Below are 20,314 nucleotides of genomic sequence, written 5' to 3'. Positions count from 1 at the left end.
TATTGGAGCTGGGTGGGTGATGGCGGGGGGGAAGGGAGTGGGGGGTCTCCTGGGATGGTGAAGAGCTTGCTGAGCCTCCCTCAGACCCCCCTGAAGGTGCCTTGGGTCCCCGAGCTGGCCAGACTCTGTAGGAGCACCCAGCAGTGGCCGTGGGCATCTCTCTGCAACTCCCCCAGTCTGGTGGACCCCACGAGTTGAGAAGGAGCTTGGCTAGTGCCTCCATGAGCTTGGTGGATAACCGAGTATGCTCTGTTGAGAAGTCCCAGGCCTCGTTCAGAAACCCCTGGGTCCATGCCCGTGTGGAGAGCCCCAACCTATGGCGAGTTTGCACTTCGAAGCACAAGTTTCTTCTCTTTTCTAAACCCTGCCCCTGAGGACTCAGGAACACAAATTCAACACGAGGGAGGGGGCGCTGTGTCAGCACCCCTCCCAGGGAGGTGAGTGGATGGGCCTCCCCCGCAATCTCCAGCATATTCTCGGGACCCACGTCAGCTGTGTCACTAATGCTCCGTGTCCAATCTGCCTGCAGGACTGCGGTTGGAGGCCACACCACCCCTCCCGGAGAAGAGGAAGGGGACCTCTTGTCTGTCTTGTCTCTGCCTTTCTGTGGTACTTGAAGAGAAGTTGTTCGTGGTGGATTCGCTTTACTTATGACGAATCATTCACGGACAACACTTTTTTCAGTACCAAATGCTGCCTCTAAGGACTTCCCGGACACAGGGCAACGTCAGGGAAGACGCGCTCGTGTTGTCAGCCCTGTGGAGAAGACAAGGACAGAGGGCTGGCCAGGGACGCCGGCTTGAGCTAGCTGTAAGTCTTCTGGCCTGCTACCCCGAGCATCCGACCCGCTGTAGGGGGCCTCCCCCTGGGCCACACTAACTCTGGGGACCCGGCTGTGCTTTTGTCCCCAGCAACAGCTCACAGGACTTGGAAGAGAGGCTTCCTGGGCCCGAGGCCGACTTCCAGAAGAGACGCTGGTGTGAGCCTTGTCCAGCGTGTGTGACTGATTGACCAGAGGGGCAAGCACTCTGTTCATCCTGGGGGCCACCTAGTCACCAACCCTCAGCACCCACCCCGCCCATGCAGGAAGACTTCTCCGAGGCCCTGCTGACTCTGGGCCTGCAGTGATGGGCTTGGTGGCCGCCGCTGCTCCGTGGACCTAGACGGCTGTGGTCTGGAGGGTGTGTTTGCTTCAAATGCAGAGACTCGTCCTCGGTTGTCCCCTCCTCGCTGTCACCGCACAGCCTGCCTGGAGCGCTCCTGGTGCATGAGGCTACCTGCCAGCAAGAGACCAGATGTCAGCCGGCCAGCTCCTCTCCAGGGTGCGTACCTGCTCACCGTGCGGGCGTCTCCTCCATCAGGCACGGCGCCCTGTTCCCTAACCCATGGCACCCTGTCTCTGTGCAGGAGGACCCCGCAGAAGCGAGGCCCGCCCTGGGGAGCAGCCCTGGTACTCCGGCCAGTGCCGCCGCTCTGTTGGAGCGGGGGGCAGGGGGCACCACGATGTGCTGCTCCGAGACAGCCATCGAATGGTGTCCCCTCTGCCGGAGGACGTGCGGGGCCCGGCCTGCCTTAGGGTAAGTGCGTCTCGGGTGAGCATGCAATTCAAGTGGTAGCATGTCACTCGGCCCACTACCCAATGTGGTCCCGCCCCTCCCTTGCAGGGCTTCGGAGAGGGCAGCCGCCTGCGTGGGACAGCCAGTGGACCCTCGCCGGAGTCCGCTTATGGTACTTGGAGAGAGGCTGGCCGTGATGAATTCGATTCATCAAAGCGAGTCATACACGGCTCTCCTCTCTTTTAGTGTCAGATTCTGCCTCGGAGGGTGTCCCGGGCCAGCGCCGTTGCCAGGTAAGGTGCCTGGCTGGTGGAGCCTGCAGCAGGTGCTCTTCTGAGGACGCATGCTTCCGGCGCACTAACCTCGGCGTCCCGGCCGACCCTAGGGCCACTTCCTGGGGCACCACTGCCTTCAGGATACACTAGAGAGGCTGCTGCTGTGATGCCCAAACTTAAAAAAAAAAAAAAAAAAAAGCAAAAAAACGAACACAGAAATATGCATGGCAAGCTCCTTTTACTAGCAGACGCAACACCGGAGGGGCATCGAGAGCATCTTTTAGGAGTCTGCTCCTGGGACATAGGAGAGACCAGGAATCGGCCCCTGCGACCCCAGTTTGCTAACCTGCCACAGCCTCACGGTCTCCAGGGAGCTCCCCTAGGGGTGAGGCCAGGTCTGTCTAGGAGACAGCAGCTAGTCTGTTTCTGCAAACGTGTGGTCTTCCCAGAGCCCCTTTGCTTCACTGACGATGACTCCCGCGGGGCTGACTTCCTTGCATTGTCGAGTGTGGCTTGCATGCACGCCCGGGCGCAGGAGGCGGCGTATTGCTGTACAGCTGATCCCGGGCTAGAGAACCAGCAGTTGGCCCGAGCGCATGGGGTTGACTTGGGGATGGAGCCATGGGGTCCCCTCATCCTCAGTGTCCCGTCCACCCCCCAGAGGCCACTCCCGTCCAAGCTGCCCAGACCGCGTGGACGCAGGGACGCTGGGAGCAGCGCCACCTCATGGTGCTTGGAGGGAGGTTGTCCGTGGTGAGTTCGCATTATTTAATGATGCCCAATACACGGTCGATCTCTTTTCGGTACCACATCTCTTCAGGCGTCTTGGAGTTGATGCCAACCTCAGGGAGGCCACACTCCTGTGGGTCCCATGCCAGTGCTCTTGAACCTGCAGCGGGCCCCTTGGGAATGAGTGGCTTGGTGGCCCGAGGGCTCCTTCCCCTTGCTCAGTCTGTTCATGGAGGACCTTGCCAGTTTGGGGCGGGAAGCATTTAATCTAGGACCTTGAGTGACCAAAGGAGTGAGGGTATTCAGGATGCTTCTGGATTGCTTTTTGTGTTTAAAGAAAAGGAGGCAGCTGCCTTCTCTTTCATTGTCAAAACTTGTCGTAGAGGGAGGACTCCTTAGCTATCCCGGCAAAGTCAGGGAAGGTTGTTGGTCTCAGCAGTTTTTCTGGGCTCAGTGAATGGGTGATTCACTATATCTGTTGACCTGGAAACTGTACCAAGTTTGAGGACAGAGGGAAGTTCTGTTTTTTATTTGTTTTTTTCTTTCCAAAAAAAATCATTTTACTGTATTGCCATATTTATGAAAATGACACATGCTCATAATAAGAATTCAAGCAATGTGGAAAAGTATAAATAAAGAGGGGAGAAAATTCTCCCAATTCTCTGTGCACCCAGAAGTAACCAGCAGCACTGCAGAAGCTTCACATACCTGTCTGAGCAAATCCACAAATAGTTCTGTTTAGACAAAGAGAAAAATATTTTATAAATATGAGATCACACGGTACCTGATCTTTTAATTTAAAAAGTTAACTGATCTTGCCTGATTTTTATACAAAAAGTAAGCTGAAGAAGATTGGAAGAATTGATAAAGGTCTCTCGCTCTACCACCAGAAGTAGTTATTCCTAAAAGATCACTCTAAAATTAAGGAAAGTTATTGTGTAAACCATTCACTGGCTGGGATCATTACGTTTTTAATTGTTTCTGTTTCACTCCTAGTTCTGAAAGGTAAAGAGACACGTATTCTTACATTTTGATCCACTTCCTGCTTTTTACAATTTAATTTTCCCATTATAGATGTTTGCATTTTGTTCTGTTTAATTGCGGGTGTTTAATCATAGTTTCACATTTAAGTGGATTCATTCCTGACCACGAGTTCTCTTTCATTTTTCCTTAAACTAAGCCTTCTCTATTCTGGTTTTTTTCATTTTCATTCGTCTCTCATCAAAATGGATTTTATCATTGTTTCTTCAAGAATGGCTCGTAGACACTACGGCTGAGTCTCCCGCACATCTGAGAATCTCTGTCTCTTGCTTTTAGACACGGGACCACTTTGCTAGGTATAAAACTCTCAGCCTACTTTTTTTTTTTTTTCCTTAGAACTTGGTGGATACTGCACCACTGCCTGCGACATTTAGTTTTTCACTGGCTCTTTTGATGTGGCCTGTCCACATAACTTCCACTTAGTTGGACTGTGTTGGTTGGTGTGTCTTCACACGCTTTGTTAGAAAGACTCTGGTAGACGATATTCTGTGAGGTCTTTCCTCTCTGAGAATGTCTGACTGTTGCTGCTATCACCTTTACTTGTCTGCCTGCTTTTTCAGATGTTCTGTGTGGTGCCGTGATATGTAGGTCTTTTTAGTCACCTTAATCACTTTAAAGATACTGACTGTTGATTTTTTTTTCAGCTCCAAGGGTACAAGTCCTTCTCTTTGTTGAGTCTCTTGACTCCCGACAGTGCTTTTCTTTGTGGGTTTTTGTAGCTTTTTGTAATGATGCTATCATCTGTGGGGATTAAAGTGTTTCCATTTTGTTCCCCTTGCAAAAGAGGTGTGACATGAGGACTCTGTGCTTGGTTCTGTCGGGCATGCCAAGACTTCCACCAGTTGGAACCAGTTTTCGTACTCAACTGTTGGCTTAAAGAGTCCCACCCCTGATGGCTGGTGTAAATTCTCACCACGTCTTTGTCCTGGAGCTTTGTTGCTCACGGGAGAGCTCATCCCATGCACAGTTCCGACGGGAGCAAAGCCTCTTGTCATTTCTCTGGGCCCATACAGCGTTCTAGCTCTCTGTTCTCTTCAGATCTCCACCTTCTCAGGCCCGAGGTCACATCCCCTGTTCTGCTTGGACAGGACAGTGTGACCACAGACTGTCTGAGTCTCCAGTGCTGTGTCCCTTAGGTCTCACCGGTGGCAGGCTGCAAACTTGTCACTCTGAATTAAACTCTCTCTTTGTCGGCAGCCGATCGTCTCTCTTCCATGCATTCCTTCCAGCTGCACATTTACTTACCACATGATTCTGACTGGGGCTGCATTTGTTCATCATTTCCCTGCCTCTGCGGAGGAGAGGGCTCTCGGTTAGCTCAGTACTGGGATCTGACTCAGCCACTAGTTTCCTTGACTGACCCTTCTGAATCCTAGGATGCTTCTTAATGCACAAAGGCATTCCTTTGTTTCAAGGATGTCTTCCTCTGGCACTTTTGTGAGTACCTTTCTATGGGTTGGTCTCTTCTTGGGTTTCTTGGGGGAGGGAAAAGAAAATCTCCGATCTGGCCCCACTCGGCCATTGCATCTGGAAGTCTCTTTGTTGTATTTGCTCGTGTACTTGCCTATCGAAAGTGACTCTTACCTGGATGCCCCCTTCACAGTACCATCTTCCGCTGCCAGGATGCCTCATTGCTGTACCAGCTCCTGGGATGGACGTGGAGCCAGTACCATTGGCTGGGTATGTGAATTTACTTTCAACAATGGAGGATTTATTTTTGGATCACATGTCTACTGGACTATTAACCCCAAGTGTGTAATTTATCCTCAGGGGGACTTCTTGGAAGTTAAGGCCACCGTCAGAGATGAGGCCATAATTCTGAGGTCAGAGTCACACTGTCCATGGTGTCGTAAGTTTTAAATGTCTCACTGTTGTCTTTTTTTTTTTTTTTTTTTAAAAAGAACAATCAGTATTGCAAAGTCAGCTTCCTTGGGATGAACTCCAGCTTTGGAGGGCTTCCTGGACACAAGGCTGTGGGAAGAAAGGATCCCTGCTGTCCGTTGTGATGCTGATGTGAAGTGGGGAGGTGTTCCTTGATGATCAGAATAGTGACTTCTCATACACTGCACCTTCCCATGTTCAAATTTCCTGGAAGGGCTTTTGAGATGCCGTGCCAAGCACCGTGAAGATGTTGACATCTGGGCGGCTTCAGGGTCTAGGATGGGATGACCGAACACGGCAGGTGTACTTATTGCGTGGCTCTCAGTGCTGCCCGTCGGTGTTCACTCCGTCTTAGGGGGGCTTCCCGGAGAAGGCCAACTTTGGAGAAAAAGAATTGGCAACTGGTTGGCACTAATCCGTGGTCCTAGAATTTAGATTATCCGTGTCGCCTTCACTTTATTTATGGGAATCATACATGGTTCACCTATTTCTCAGGACCAAAGCTGGCTGTTAAGGGCCGTTTGGGGCAGGGTCCCACTTTAGGGGGAGACCTTGGTGTTCATTCCTCTCCGGGGGCCAGTGGCTGTGGGAGGCGGGGGACAGGGACTGGGGCTGACTGCAGAGTGTGTATCCTCCTGACCCGGCGAGCCCTGCTCTGATCCCTCTGGGATCCATCCGAGGCAAGATTCGTGGAGGCAGTGCCATCTTGGAAAAAGTGGGGTCTTTCTTTCCAGAACTTCTTGGCGGCCCTTCAGCACAGGTCTTCCTCACTGCACTCGCTCTGTTTTTTGACAGATCGTATGCGGCTGACCTTTTTTTTTTTTTTTAAAGTATCAAAGCTAGCCTTCAGGCCCCCTGGAGGACTCGAGTTGGCGTCCACACAGTGGATGGACTGTCTTGAGGGCATGCCCATCTTCCCACATGTGTGCCACCTGTGTCCCCAACCCCTCTGGGGGTCCCCAACCCCCTCTAGGGTGACGCCAGTTTCCCCGAAAAGGCGGTAGTCTCGTCGCAGAGTCTCTGCGTGTGTGACAGGGAGCCATCCCTGTGCTGTCTCCTCCCTTGTAACAGGTGGTGCCCCACAGCCCGTCCCTCCCCGCATGGCTTCCTGAGAGGGACGCTGATTTCAAGTAAGGGGCAGTGGGTCCGCATCCGCCGGCGGGGCTCGGCTGAATGGGGCATCCTGCAGAGCATGCGTCCTCCCCGTGTGAGTGTCACCAGCGTCCTCACTTGGTACCCCTTCTGCTCGTAGGCCTGCTGTCTGGGACATGCCGGAAGCCAGCACCCTGGTCAGGTACTTGAATGGAGGTTGTCCATGGTGTGTTCATTTTATTTATGATGAGTATTACATGGCCAATCTCCTTTCGGTACTAAATTCTTCTTGGGAAAACTCCACGAGGGCGTGTCTCACCTGGTGCTGTGTCCACGGTAAGGAAATGGGATGTGTACCCCACGACGAGTGCTTTAGGTGTGACAATGTCACTGGGCCCAGAAGTCCCAGGAATGATGCTGACCTTGTAGGGGAGACAGTGGTTTTCTGGTTACTGTTACCCCTCTTTCCCTGTAAGAAAGCTTACTTGGTGAGCTTCTGTCCTGTAGGAGGAAATCACCTTGGACTTGGGGCACATTCTAGGGGAGGGGACCTTTGTGCTGTGCCAACTTGGCTGAGTGGAAGGCACACACTTCACGTATGCATTGTGGTACAACCCCTTCAAGTGTCCTGGTCCTCTGGGAAGCAGAGGCCACCCTGGGGAGGCAGGGCTGCAGGGGGGCACTTCTTGGATTATAAGAATGGAGGGATTCGAAGACAGGTTTCCGCGGCATGATTTGCTCAGTCCTGGTGCAAGACTAGACTCCTCCACTGCATGAATGATTTCCTTATGTTGATTAGCTTTGGGGTCTGGGGCAAGTTACTTAGGCGAGCCCCTCTGTGCCTCAGTTTACGCATCTGTAAAACAGAGAGCGCACCTTCCCAGAGTCGGTACGAAACCTCAGCCCACAAGCAGAGTGTTCGGACAGCGCCTGGCATGTGCTGAAGCTGAACAAGAATCAGCTCGGGGGGGTGACCGTTCTGTCCCATTGCTGTCGTAGATCCTTCTCCACTCTGTCGCCCTCCCCAGTGTGAGCTCCCGGCGGGTCCGCCTTCTGTCCGTTTTGCTTTCTGCTCTGGTCCTCAGTGCACGTGGTAGATGTGATGTTGAATGAATGGACAGTGGCTGGTTGACGCGTTTGCTTGATTAAGTGCCTCTCCGAGGCCCTCCTGGAAAGAAGGAGGAATGGAAGACAGCAGCAAGCCTCTGCTTTCCCCGTTTGTGGCCGGTTTGCCCTCGCCATGCCTTGCCCCACCCCCGCCAGGAGGAGTCACCGGTGTTCAGGTTCGGGACCCCGCAGGCTTGGAGGATGGAGGACCCCCCTGGGGCCACAGCACTTCTAGACAACGTTAAGTGACCGCTCCTTTCTATGTGTTAAATCCCCATGCAGGGACCACCTTGAGGAGACTCCGGCTTTGGGATGGACCTTGGCGTCGGCGCCTCTCGAGGGTAAGTGACCAGACGCGGCCCAGACACGGGTCTGACTTGCACTGCGTGTGTGCAGAGTCCCCCCATCCCCCACTCCCAGCCAGAGCCAGAGCGGGGGGTCACCCGGTCCCATCCAAGTGGATGCGTGAGACCCTCCCCTGCGACAAGACAGGTTCTGATCGGGCCTGGGAGGCTCCCGGTTGTAGTGCCAGGGTCTCTGGAGGGGGTGTGGGCGGAAGCGAGCAGCCAGACCCTGAAAGGCAGCGCTGCCCTCGGTGAAGAGGCGTTCGTGCCCCTGCTGACCTTTGACCCTTGAGCAGAGGTCGCCCTTGGTGAATTCGCTTTATTTATGTTGAATCACACAAAGGCAACTTTTGTTTGAGTGTCAAATCCTGCCTGGGATGGCTTCCGGGGCCCAGTGGCGAGCTCAGGGTCTACACCTCTCCCATGAACGAGAACGGATGGCGGGGGAGCGGGTGTCCGCACCCCTTCTGTGGACAAGGACGGTGTGGCTCTGAGGACACAGGCTCCCCTGCTAGCGTGGGTCGCCTGGGGCACGGGAAGGCGGTGCCAGGGCCGAGTCCACTCCAGAGCCTGCCTGGGACCCTCTTTACGTCACCAGTCTGACCACTGATCCCAGGGACATTCCGCCTGCCCTTGCTTCTCCTTGGGAGCAGTTTGGACCATGTGGGTTAGCGAAGACTCTGCCCTCAGCCGCTGGCAAGGCCCCAGCTTCTCATTCTCGCTGTCTCGCACAAAACGCTTCCTGCATTCTGTCCGTCTTGTCTGTCTGTCCTGCTACTTTCCCCGCGCCACCGCTCGTCTCCCTCTCTGTCTCGCCCTTGCCCCGCCGGCCAGCAGTCTCCGTTTTCTCATGGGTTAGGGGATGAATGGAAGCTGTCAGTATTGTGCCCCATTTGTATCAAATAGTCATAAAAGGAATCAATAGAAAATAACACTAAACACAATGGAAAAAGCACAGTGTGAGACAGGCTCAATTGTTTACAAATTGGCAGAAGAATCCAATTTTCTCGGACCACGTTTTCGGCAGCCACATCGGACCCGGGGCCCCAGGAGCCTGCAGGCGTGGCGGCCGCGAGAGGAAGCGGATGTGGCGGTGGCGGGAGTGGACAGAGGCGCACCAAGGAAGCCAATCCCCATTCACGTTTGTAAATGGAAAAGAATTGATCCTAATGACAATGATTTGGGGAAAATGGCAAAGGGAAATAAAAGAAATGAAAACAGCCCCACAGCAGAGCCAGGCTAAACGGGGACTTTGATTGGTTTAATGGAATTCACTGTGAAAAACACGATTTGTATGAAAATCAATGTTGGCACAGGTCTCATTAAGGTGGTTAAAATCGCACGCGTGGCGTGCGGTCCGTGGGGTGAACAGGAGCTCAGGGCCCGGGCACAGTGTCTTTTATGCCTCTGACCTCCTCTTTCTGTCCTAAGTCTTCCTGGAGAGCTTCCCGAACAGGCATGCGGGCGTCAGGGGTGACACGCCGGTAACGGGTGCATGCTGTCACCAGTATGTGTGCCTTCTCGGGGCTGTGCCTCTCCCCCTCCCCCGACCTGCTTCCTCTTGGCATCCCTCCATCGCCTTGCGGAGCTCTGGGCGACACGCTGACTCCACAAGTAAGGCAGGAGATCCTTGGGCAGTGGGGACAGTCGTCATCGACTCTGTGGTGCCATACCCAAGAAGGCTGGGACTTTGTCAGATAGACTCCTTCCTAGGACCCCAGGGGTGGCCTGCCCACAGATCAGCTGAATGGCCGTTGGTTCCGGAGCCTGGCCTCGTTTGGGAAGTGATCCTGGAATTGGTATTCCTAGGATCCAGACCGTTGCCCGGGGTGTGGAAACTTGGCCTTTGCTGGCGTGATTCGTCCACGACCCATAGTGTTCGGTGCATCTCTTTCCAGATCAAGCCCTGCCTGGGTGGATTCCCAGAAGCCACAGCACCGGTAGGAGGTGGTCGGCCGCTGGAGCCCTCCCCCTGGGTAGGTGCGCGAGTACAGCCACAGGCCATGGCCTCGGTGTGTTCACGACGTGTGTCGTCTGGTCCAGAAGCCACTGCCACCCAGCCCGTTCTCACGAGCACATCAGGAGGCGACACCGGCCCCCGGAAAGCACCCCGAAGCCCCAGGTTGGTGTCCATGAACAGGGATGCTTCCGGATTAGGGTTTCTTTCTTCAGGACAGACCTTGGGGAGCCGGTTCCTTGCTTCAGGGATAGCAAGACCCAAGGGCTTTCTGAACTCATGCCAACATCAGGGAAAGGAATCTGCTGTCGGTCTCACTCCGGAGTTCATAACATAGCTGGTGGGCACAGAATGCCGCCTCTGCCTGGGGCTGTGTCACCTGCTCCCTGCCCTCCCTGGCCAGCCTGTTATTTGGAGGAATGTTTTGGATCTGATGTCAACTCTGGGAAAAACCAGGGTTCTGATACCAGAGCTGTGTCGCCTTTTTTTGGGAGAGAGATCTTGTTCGGCTCATTTGCTTGCTTCTCCCCCAGCCTCCCAAGCCTTTAATTTTTGGTGTTTTGCTTGCTTTGTGTGTGAGGCTAATCACATGGTCAACCAGTTTTTTTTGTATTACATCGCCCTTTGGAGGCTTCAGAGGTGGCGACACCTCCATGGGGCTAGAGTTGGTATTGGGGGCACCTGGGACCACGCGGTGTTGGGGGTTGGCGCCCTATGGAGGGAGGCTTTGTACGGGCACGGGGCCCGGGGCGCCCCCTGGGGTGGCGTGCCTGCAATCCCCACCCCCGGCCCTCGCGCTTCACGCCGGCACATGGTCTCTGGATCTGGCTTATTCTGGGGAGGGATGGCACAATTGCCCTCGAGGGCTGGGGTGGGGAGGGGTCCTGGGAGAGGACGCAGTTGCGGCCCCGGAATGCCCAGCACTCAGGCTGCCCTCGGAGGGGAGGGTCTTCTGGAAGTACAGCCACCTTGACGCGTCTGCCTTAGTCCAAGCGCCCAAGCCTCTCCATGGTACTCGGGGAGAGGTTACCCGAGCAACTTTGCATCTGGACGACGAATGTTGCTCGGTGAACCCCTTTTCGGTATCAAATTCCACCAGAGAGGCCGACTCGGAGGCCGTGGCACCTCGGGGAAGAACGTCGGTAGCAGCACCGCTCTGGGGTACAGGACGGATGGTCGACCAGTTGGAAAGTAATTGTTTCGAATGTACTTCATCTGGTCCACTAGCCGTCCGTATCCGCCGCAGCCTGCGGGGCCCGGGCCCGGGCCGCCCCCCCGCTCCGCACCTCTCCTGGTACTTGAAGGGAGATCGACCGTGTTATATTCGCTTTATTGGCTTCGAATAATACATGGTTGATCTTTTCTCAGTATCAAATCTCACCTTGGAGGATCTCTTGGACGTGAAGCCCTGTGGGGCCGGGCACAGGGTTGGGGCTGGGGGGTGCTGGGGGTGGTGGTGCCATCGCCAGGTGGGGTGTCCGGGGTGGAGGCCTGGACACAGCGGGCCGGAGGGCAGGGGAGGGGCGGGCCGGGGAGGGTGTGCACGGCAGGTGTGCGGCCCCTCACCTTTCCTGTCTGGTCCACCCTCAGGACAGCTCCCGGAGGAGGTCGGTCCGGCGGCGGCGGCCCTCCACGGCATCTATGGGTACTTGAGGAGAGGTTGTCTGTGATGAGTTCGCTTTATTAATGCCGAATATAACACAGATGGCCTGTTTTCGGTACCCCCTGCGACTCTGAGGCCGGCCCCCTGCAGGGTACGTGAGTGCGTGGGCTCCACGGATGACCTGGGTCGCCCTCTCCGCTGACCCTCCACGTCGAGTCCGTCCTGGGACAGCTTCCCGGAGGGCCCGTGGGTGCCGGGGGTCTGCACCGGGAGGCCGGGCACGGAGCCCTGCTCGCTGCAAAAGACGAATGGCTCTGTCTGTCCTTTGTACCCCGGACCCGAGGGTCCCCACCACAGAGGGTGGTGGCCTGCCCCCCACCCCAGGGCTGACCCCTGCATGGCCTCCCCAGCCCAGCCGCTTTGCCGCTCACCACCCCTTGGGGTCCTCAAGGACCCTCGGGGCCGAGCCGGAGCTCTGCTTTGCTGCTGGCGGCTCCCTGCGGTGGCTGAGGAGAGGTCGCAGCCTTTGTGACGCACAGCACACGGCCGACCTCGCTTCAGCCTCGGGTCCTGCCCTGCATGCGTCGGGCTCGCGCTGCCGTCGGGGAGGGTGCGTGGCCGGGGGCACCCCCCGCCTGTGCTGGCTCCCAGCCCGAGTCCCCGGGGCGTGCGGCCAGCCGGCCGTGAGGAAGAAGCCTCCCGTCCGGAGTCAGCCCGGCTCAGTGGTACCTGAAATAGGTTGCCTGTGAGGTGTTCACTTTCTAGACGATGAATATTATACAGTCAACCTCTTCCCGGTATCGAATCCCGCCTCGCTCGACGTCCCGTCCGGGTGCCGGCTCCGGGCGGGAGAAGCCTGGGTGCTGGCCGACTGCGGACTCCGTGTGGGGCCCATGCCATGGCCTGTTCCGTTTCCAGCTCCCCCCCAACCCCGTTCTAGAAGGTTTTTGAGGGCCACACGGAGCGGCCTTAGGGTTCCGGGTGTCTCTGCGGGGGGCAGGGTCCACAGGGCTGGAGGCCTGATTCTCCTTTCCCAAGGGTTCCCAGCCCTGCCCAGACCACGGCAAGGTCACAGGGGTGGGGAGTAGAGGGCCAAGGGTCTGGGCCACGGCAAAGCAGGGGTTCCTAGAGCGCCTCCGCGGTGTGACGGGAGCAGGTCTGGTATTTGCGTGTTGTCCTCTGGGCTACGGAAGGAGGGAAGAGAAGCTCCTTCCCCGGCTCCTGCTGACCGGCTGGGTCGGGGGCGGGGTGTCTTGACAACAGCCTCTCCAAGCACGCCTGTCGCCTGGTGGCCGCCTCCTCAGGCCCACGGGCTCTCAGTGCCCAGGGCCAGCTCTCCGGCAGTGACCGCACCAGCCAAGCGCCACGGCTCCGGGCCTCCTCCCCTTCCCTGTCTGCCAGGCCCCAGATGTGGCAGCCATGGGCACCTGGCCCTCAGGCTCGCAGCAGCTCTGCCCGCGGGGCTGCCCCCTCTGGTTCAGACCCTTGCACGGGCCCCACCAGGCGCTCGCCCTCCTGCTTTAGCTAGGAGAACCTTTAGCAAGCAGTCTGGCTCTCTCTGCCCTACCCCAACCCCCTCGGAGGCAGCCCCTTGCTCGGGGCCAACCTCACTCCCTGCCACACCCTTCTTGGGCGTTTACTCTGTCTCGTCCTCGGCTCCCGGCCCGCACACCCCCCCACCTGTGGGGAGCTGGGTCCTGCCTCTACAGCCTGGTGCCCGATGCGGATGTCCCCGTCTCGGGGGAACCCAGCACAGTCTCTTGCTCCTGCCCCTTTCTAGAGCAGGGTTCCAGGTACTGGGGGGGATGGAAAGTCTCTTGTTCGGTGGGACTGTCCCCGAACCCCTGGCCTCGCCACCCCTTGTCCGAGTCCTCCTCCGTGAGTACCCTGTTGCAGCTTTCCTCCTGCTGCGCCGCTATCTGAAATTCCTGCTACTGTCTCTCTTCTCCTCCTCCTCCCCCAGACTGAGATTTCTCAGGACAGGGATTTTTTTTCTGTTCTGTTCCCTGCTCTGTCCCCAGCCCTGGGACCCAGGCCAGGCCCATAATAGAGGAAGAGGGAGCACTTGTTGATTGACTGATTCCCTAAGGGCAGGGGCCTGTACCAAGTGAATCCCCAGCAAAGCATGGGGACACACAGGAGGCACCGAGGAAGGCCTGGACACATGAGTACGGTCATCGGTTTTTACAAATTCTTTATGTTTATTAAATGCCGTTCGTTTTTGTAGCTTTTTCGGCCCCTTCCAGAAGCTTCTGGGAGAGTTGAGGCTTGCTGAGACAGGGTCAGGTCAGCTGGGTCCGAGCTCTCGCCTCCACTTTCCAAGGGGCTCCCCGGACCCCCAGGAGGCGCGATGAGCTCCAGGAAAATCCCGCAGCCACCAGCGAGCGCCCCCTCCCCCCACCCCCCAGCGCACTGCGGGGCTCACAGCCAGGTGCTCTGGGGAGCTCTGTCGGCGACAGGCCGGCGTGCGGTGTCAGGGGCTAATATTTTATGCATGGACCTGACTAAATGGGGACATTTGGAGATGAAAATTGCCGTTAATGCATCCACACATCTTTGGAATAAATTAAATGTTTGTAGGGGGTGGGAGGCAACATTAGCCTTATTTAATAGCTCGGATGTAACCATCCCCACACCCCAGCCTGTAGCCGGGTGCCCCCAGCCTGCCGCCTGGGGGGAGGACCGGGTGGGTCAGCCACCGCTGGAGAATCACGCCTGAGCCCGAATGTCAGCCCAGGGTACCCGGCATTCAGCAGCATATGTTCCAGACTCATTTCAGACCCGGAGATGGTGACCCCATGCTGCTCGGTGCAGAATTTCATTAAAAGCCAAATGACGGGTTTATCTGTTGTTTGAGCAGAAGAGAGAATAAACAAAGGGCCCGATGAAAATGTCTGTCCCCACAGCGGCTATGATGACAGTTGCTGTGGACCCTCAAGCCAGAGGCCCGGCGACATGGACTCGTGTCCAAGGAGCCACGTGACCCCAGGCGTGCGTCTGGGTCCACGGGGCGCCCACCGTCTCCTGGGGCCCGCGTGGTCAAGGCCCCTGGCTTCCCCCACTGCGTCTCCTGGACACGATCCGATGGTAGCCACTTTGAAGACTGAGGACTTGAGAGCGTCCGGTCCTGCAATCTCCTCACCCTACCATTGTCGGGGGGCTGAGCAGGGAAACACTAGTCACCCCAAATAAACTTCAGCCCCCCTGGCCTGTCCGTCCGGCTCCAGGGTGTTTGCTCCTTGTACCCACCAGCCCATGGGCAGGGGCAGACTCTTTGACAGTGAGGATGTGGGGCACAGAGAGGGGGAAGGACGACTCCGAGACCACCCAGTGGGCACTGTGCCTGCTGAGACCCACAGGGCTCTAGAACAGTCTCCGGCCCAAACTCTGCACGACGAGGTGGGCCGCCTCTTCCAAACGCTGGGCTTGCCCTGCCTTAGTGGGATCTTCCCTGCACCCATCTGGCGTCTCTCCAGTTCGGTGCCCACCCCGTGACCTGGGATGCTTGCAGCTGGGTCCGTCCCTGAGGCCCCCGGCCCCCTGTCTGGCCCAGAGAGAGGGCCTCTTGCTCTGCCAGGAGCCCCAGGGCCCAAGGGGAGAGCTGCGGATCAAAGACACACTTTGACCCGTGCTTTTCGCTGCTGCGCCAGAGTGCACGGAGAGTGGGGTGCAGGTCTTGTCAGGGCAGCGTGGGAGCTCAGGCCAGCTGGCTGGTCTCACAGGACAGGCCCAGGCCCCGGCCCCGCGCCCCCCACCCGTCTCCCCCTTGCCCTGCTTGGCTCCCACCCTTGTTGTGCCCACCCTGCACCACTCAGAGGCTCCTGAGGTCCTGGGAGCACCCTCACCTGTCGGAGCTGAAGGGGCCCCCAGTGCATTCCCTCTTGTCCTCACGCCCACCCCCGCTCACATCCTCGTACAGGTAAAGGATCTGAGGTCCGGGAGGGTGGCCTGCTTTGCCACGGCTTTTCTTCTGAGCGTTGTCTCAAAGTCCAGGGTCAGGACCCACCTCTGGCAAACAAGTAGTTTCTTTCTTTGCAAATTGGGGTGACCCAGCAACCCAAGGCTGTAGAAACGCCAAGCAGTATTCAATACGTCCACCCCCCAGGGACAGTGATGCTGCTACCTGTCACAGAGCTTCTAGAAGCCAGGCCCGTGACCCTGCTGTGCTGGCTCTTAGTAGGGTAGTAGAGGCTCAGCTAACGGCTGGATCGCGGCAGGCGCCACAGACGGGTGCTACGCGCGAGGGTGTGCTGGAGTCTGGTCTCTCCGTTGCCGGGAAGGAGCGCATAGAGGGGCTGGGAGGGCGTTTGGGGAATGAATAGATACAAACGTGCTCTCAGAGGGAATCAAGAAGCAGAGAGAAAGAGAATCTGGGGAAGACGGACATAAATCTCCATGGCACCACCAAGGTTTCCTGCCAAGGCAGCTGGCAAGACCCCGCGGGGCCCAGGGGCTGTTGGTCACGGGTGGGGACAAAAAGCACAGGTGTGGTGGAGGCTCATTCGACACGTCCCTGTTATCCCCATGACGTGGAGGGGAGCCCGCGCCTGCACGTGGCTCCGCCTGCCTGGGGTTGGGCATGAAAAGGGACCCCGAGGAGGGGCACTCCAACCAGGTAAGCCAGGACCTGTGGGGCAGGTCCAAGGCCTGGGCTGGGCAGCAGAGAGGACTGGAGTCACTCAAGGCCACCTGACCAATAATGGGGTAGGACTTCGGGGCCATTGCTGTTGCTGGGCCCAAATGAGTGTGTGTTTGGACATCTCAAAGCCCACCTCGTGTCCTTGATGTGTGGTAGTGGCTTTCAGGCCTGGAAGCCCCAGTGCCAATCCTGGGCTCAGGCTGTACCCCCACCTGGAATGCCTGTTCCTCCTTACCGTTCAAGGCCCAGTTTCACTGCTGCCTCCTACAGGAAGCCTTCCCTGATATGCCTTTGTCCCTCAACCTGCAGTCAGCTCTCAGTCCCCTGATCCTGTGATCTACAGGTGGTAAGTTTTGCAGGGGCAGGGGCTGCTCTGGTTAGGTCATTGTGGGCCCCGCCTTGTTGGCCTGTCTTCCCCTGGCAGGAACACGGGATAGGGCATCCGGCACGTGCCCAGTACCTGGAGCCTTTGGGTGATCACAGCCGTGAGCCAAGGGCTGGGCCAGAAATGTCCCCACCAGACCACTTCCGCCTGGAGAGATGTGAGCTGTGAGCCGGGGAGCCTGGTCTGACCCTAGAGGTGGTCCTGGGGTCGGGTGAGTGCACATCGGAAGGACCACAAGGTGTCTCCCATTCAAGCCCTGAGCAAAGGCAGAGTCTAGAGAAGACCCACACTCGTTATCAGGGTGGGGAGGCCAGGCTCGCTCTGTCTGGCTGTGGAGAAGGGGGTGAACCGCACACAGGCTGTCGTGGGAGGGAGGCTTGAGCAGGCAAGGCCCTGGACATGGGGACAGTGGGGGCCTGCCTCCAGGGTCCTCTGGGAGTGAAGGCTCTGGTCTTCCTCGGGGTGAGCCGCTGTGCACAGAGCCTGGGGTGTGGGAAACCTTCCAGAATGCTGCTTCCCACCATCTGTGATATCTTCGTTTTCTCTAACACTCAAAAATAGATGTTTCTGTTATGCTTCTCGTTGGCAGGGGAGCTGCGGGGCCTGCCAAGGCCTGGGGGAGCCCGCCAGCCTGCTGAGTTTTACTGTACAAACAGTTGGGGAGGGGGGTGTCTCTGTTAACTTGAAATCCCCGATCAGTAAACATGCCAATTTAAAGTGTAATTAACTCAGGCCGGAAAAAATTCAGATCTGGACTGCTTTTCACAGTTGAGGCTGTTTTTCTTTTATTTATTTATCTCTTTCCGGGTGTGGTGGTGTCTGTGGTGGGTTTAAGCCAGGAAACATAGAAGGGGGGCTTAAGTGGGGAGGGGGCTGGTTGGGAGAGGGAGGAAAAGAAGGGGAGAGGGGAGGTGGGTCTGCCCCCCCCCAGCCCCAGGGGTCTGCATCCTCTGTCCAGGATGCCAGGTGCCAGGTGAGGAAACTGAGGCACGGGGAAGTAGGGGGCATCTGTGCCCCTCAGATGCCCTTGCCTACTGGGCCTGGTGATTCAGAGTCACGGGTGCCGTCCGGGAACCCCCAGAATCATTCAGCTTGTTTGTGGCCAGGCTCTGTGTCCCGCTCCTGACTCTCTGTCTTTCATCCCCTTTTAGGGGCCTCCGCTGTCCGTGAACCCACCTGGAGCTCCAGCACCTTCCTCCCCAGACTCCTCTGTCTCCCAGGACTCCCAGAAAGTCTTGCTCTTGGAGAAGGCTAACGGCACCTGCGCCCCAGTGGACAGAAAGATGGAGGCATGGCCCTGCCTGACCAGCGCCCTCTCCTGCCTCCCCCAGGAAGAAGGGGAGGTCATGCACACCCCACCCTTTAAAAGACCCTGAGTGGGAATGAGGGGAGGATCCGTCACAAGGGACAGGCCCGCCCGTGGACTGGGGAGGACCATGCGGGCCTGCGGAGAACTCTGAGTGGCAATGAACTCAGAGCCAAGGACCCCCAGCCCCCTCCCCGCCAAGGGGCTCAGGAATTCTGCTCTTCCTTGCAAACACTTGGCATGTCTCTGGGCTATTTGAATAATAAATACACATTATAAAAATCGAAATATGTTGGTGTGTCTATATGTTCAGAGAGGATGTTCATTAAGTGGAAGGTTTAAAAACAAAGGCCATCTGCCCTGGGGGGGGCGGATGCTTCTCCCGAGCCACCGGCCTTTGCTGCGGGGACCCTGCAGGGAGCGTCCAGGGAGCATCTCCGGGAAGAGGAGCCCGAGTCCTTGGCCGCGGGGTCCACTCCCCCCTGCTCTTCCAGGTGGGAACCGGGGCCGGGAGGCCTGCTTGCGCTGCGCTCGCGGTCTGAGCCGGCTGCCCGCCCCCGCGGCCGCCCCCCCTCCCCCAGGGGCAGAGGCTGAGCCCCCGCCTCCGCTCTGCAGCCTCCGCTGGTCACGACTCAGCCCGGCTGTGACTCAGCCGCGCCCGAGCCTCGTCAATTACATAATTACCTGCGGAACCTGCCGCCGCCGGGCGGGCGCGCGGGGCCGCCGTGACTCACTGCTTTCCCCCGAGCCTCTCGCCCGCGCGCCGCGGCCGCCTCGGTCTGGGGCTGGGCTGGCTGGGCAGGGGGAAGGGCTCCCCCCGGCGGGCCTGGCTCCCCAGCCCTGCACCCAGCGCCCCTCACCCCTCCCCGGCTGCTCCCCTGCCCTCCGCCACCTGTCCTCCAGAGTCCCTTAACAGGGGCAAACTGCCCCTTCCGAAAAACACTCAACAGTGACTGTGTTGGGGAAGGAGTTGGCCTTTTGGACCCCAAGCTGTGTACACACCTGGCGGGGGGGGGGGGGGACCCTGTAGGGGATGTTGTTTGTTTGTTTAATAATAAAAAAACAATGAGGCACCTGGCAGGTTGAGCTGGAAAAGCTCCCCATTCTTGATCTCAGGGTCCTGAGTTCAAGCCCCAGGCTGGGTGCAGAAAATTTACTGAAAGAAAGAAAGAAAGACGGAAAGAAGACAAAAAGAAAAACTTAATAGAATACGTATGGTGGGTGTGGGCTCCTATGAGGACCAGGGTTTGAATCCAGCCTTGCCACCTCCTGGCCCTGAGCCTCCACTTCCTCATCTGTAAAATGGGCGCACTCCCGCCCACCTCGTGAGCGGGATGATGGGTGGGTTCTAAGTATATACAAGGTGTCTCGTGGGTCCGTTTCCATTAGACCGGGGGTTTCCTTCCGGCGACCCATGGCCGGTTAGGGTCCCTGTGGATCCCGAAGTCAACCTCCCCCCGCCCAATGCGCCCTGGCCTGGGGGCTGCTCCAGATGGTCCAGACCACCCCTCAGTGCTAGCCCCAGCGTCTAGGGGCTGTGGCCTCCCCATCTGCCCCTTTGCTCCCAAAGGCGCCCCCCAACAGAACCATGAGGAGCAGAGCCCCTGATTCCCAGAGCTGCATCTGGGTCCCTGGCAACACCCCACAGCAGGTCACAGAAGGTGCCGGGGGCCCTCTGCCCCTCATGACCCTCTTCTGCTCCAAGTCTAGGGAGAAAGCTGCCTGTGGGCTCAGGGGGCATGGTTCCTGTTCCGAGGACCGCTCAGCCGGTCACATCTCCCCTTTGGTGGGTGCCCAGGGAGGCCGCACGTGACGGAGCAGGGCCCGCCCGGTTCACAGGCTGCCCAGGAGCAAACTGAGTTTCTCTCACAGCAAGAGTCTGTTTCCCACAAGACCGTTACATTTCCAGGAAATCTCCACCTCCACTCCAGCCCCGGCTGCGGCTGGGGACCGAGGGGTCATGGACAGCGGGAGCCCCAGGCTGGTGCCCCCGAGCCACCGGGGGCTCTGCCACGGACTTGCTGTGTGACCTTGGGGAAGGGACTTGAACCCTCTGAGCCTTGTTTCCTTAGTGTCTGACCTGGGGTCTTGGGAGAGAGGGGACCCGAGGGTAGAGTGGCTGGCAGGCGCCCTGTCCCTCGGGGGTCCCTGTCTGCATTCCTGCCTTTCCTGCCCCGCCCCCCACCTCAGCTCAGATCCTCAGGGGAAGCCGCTGTGCCCCCAGGGAAGCCGCGAACGGAGCCTCCCCAGGGGCGGCGGGCTCTCCTGGGTGCCCAGGCAGCAGGGGGGCCGAGGAGAGGCCCTGCTGGGTCGGGCGGGCTGCTGCTTGTCTCCTGTCTGCTGCCACCTTCCATTTGGCGTCTCCCTTGCACGCTGACATTTTCCTGAGGCCAGTCCCG

The 20,314-nt window shown here is 57.9% G+C and overlaps 1 long non-coding RNA gene across 2 annotated transcripts; it reads left to right on the top strand.

Moving 5' to 3' along the window:
• Positions 1-15,812: 15,812 nt before the first annotated feature.
• Positions 15,813-18,203, top strand: LOC309867186. 2 transcript variants are annotated; one of them, XR_014313031.1, is made up of 2 exons: positions 15,813-16,820; positions 17,761-18,203. It is a non-coding gene; the product is annotated as an uncharacterized lncRNA (long non-coding RNA). The 2 variants fall into 2 exon arrangements; XR_014313032.1 differs by having other exon boundaries at positions 15,813-17,071.
• The last annotated feature ends 2,111 nt before the right edge of the window (positions 18,204-20,314 follow it).

The sequence above is a fragment of the Mustela nivalis genome, assembly GCF_964662115.1.
Source record: "Mustela nivalis genome assembly, chromosome: 6".
Classification (NCBI taxonomy): domain Eukaryota; kingdom Metazoa; phylum Chordata; class Mammalia; order Carnivora; family Mustelidae; genus Mustela; species Mustela nivalis.
This window is presented reverse-complemented; position numbering and strand designations above follow the sequence as displayed.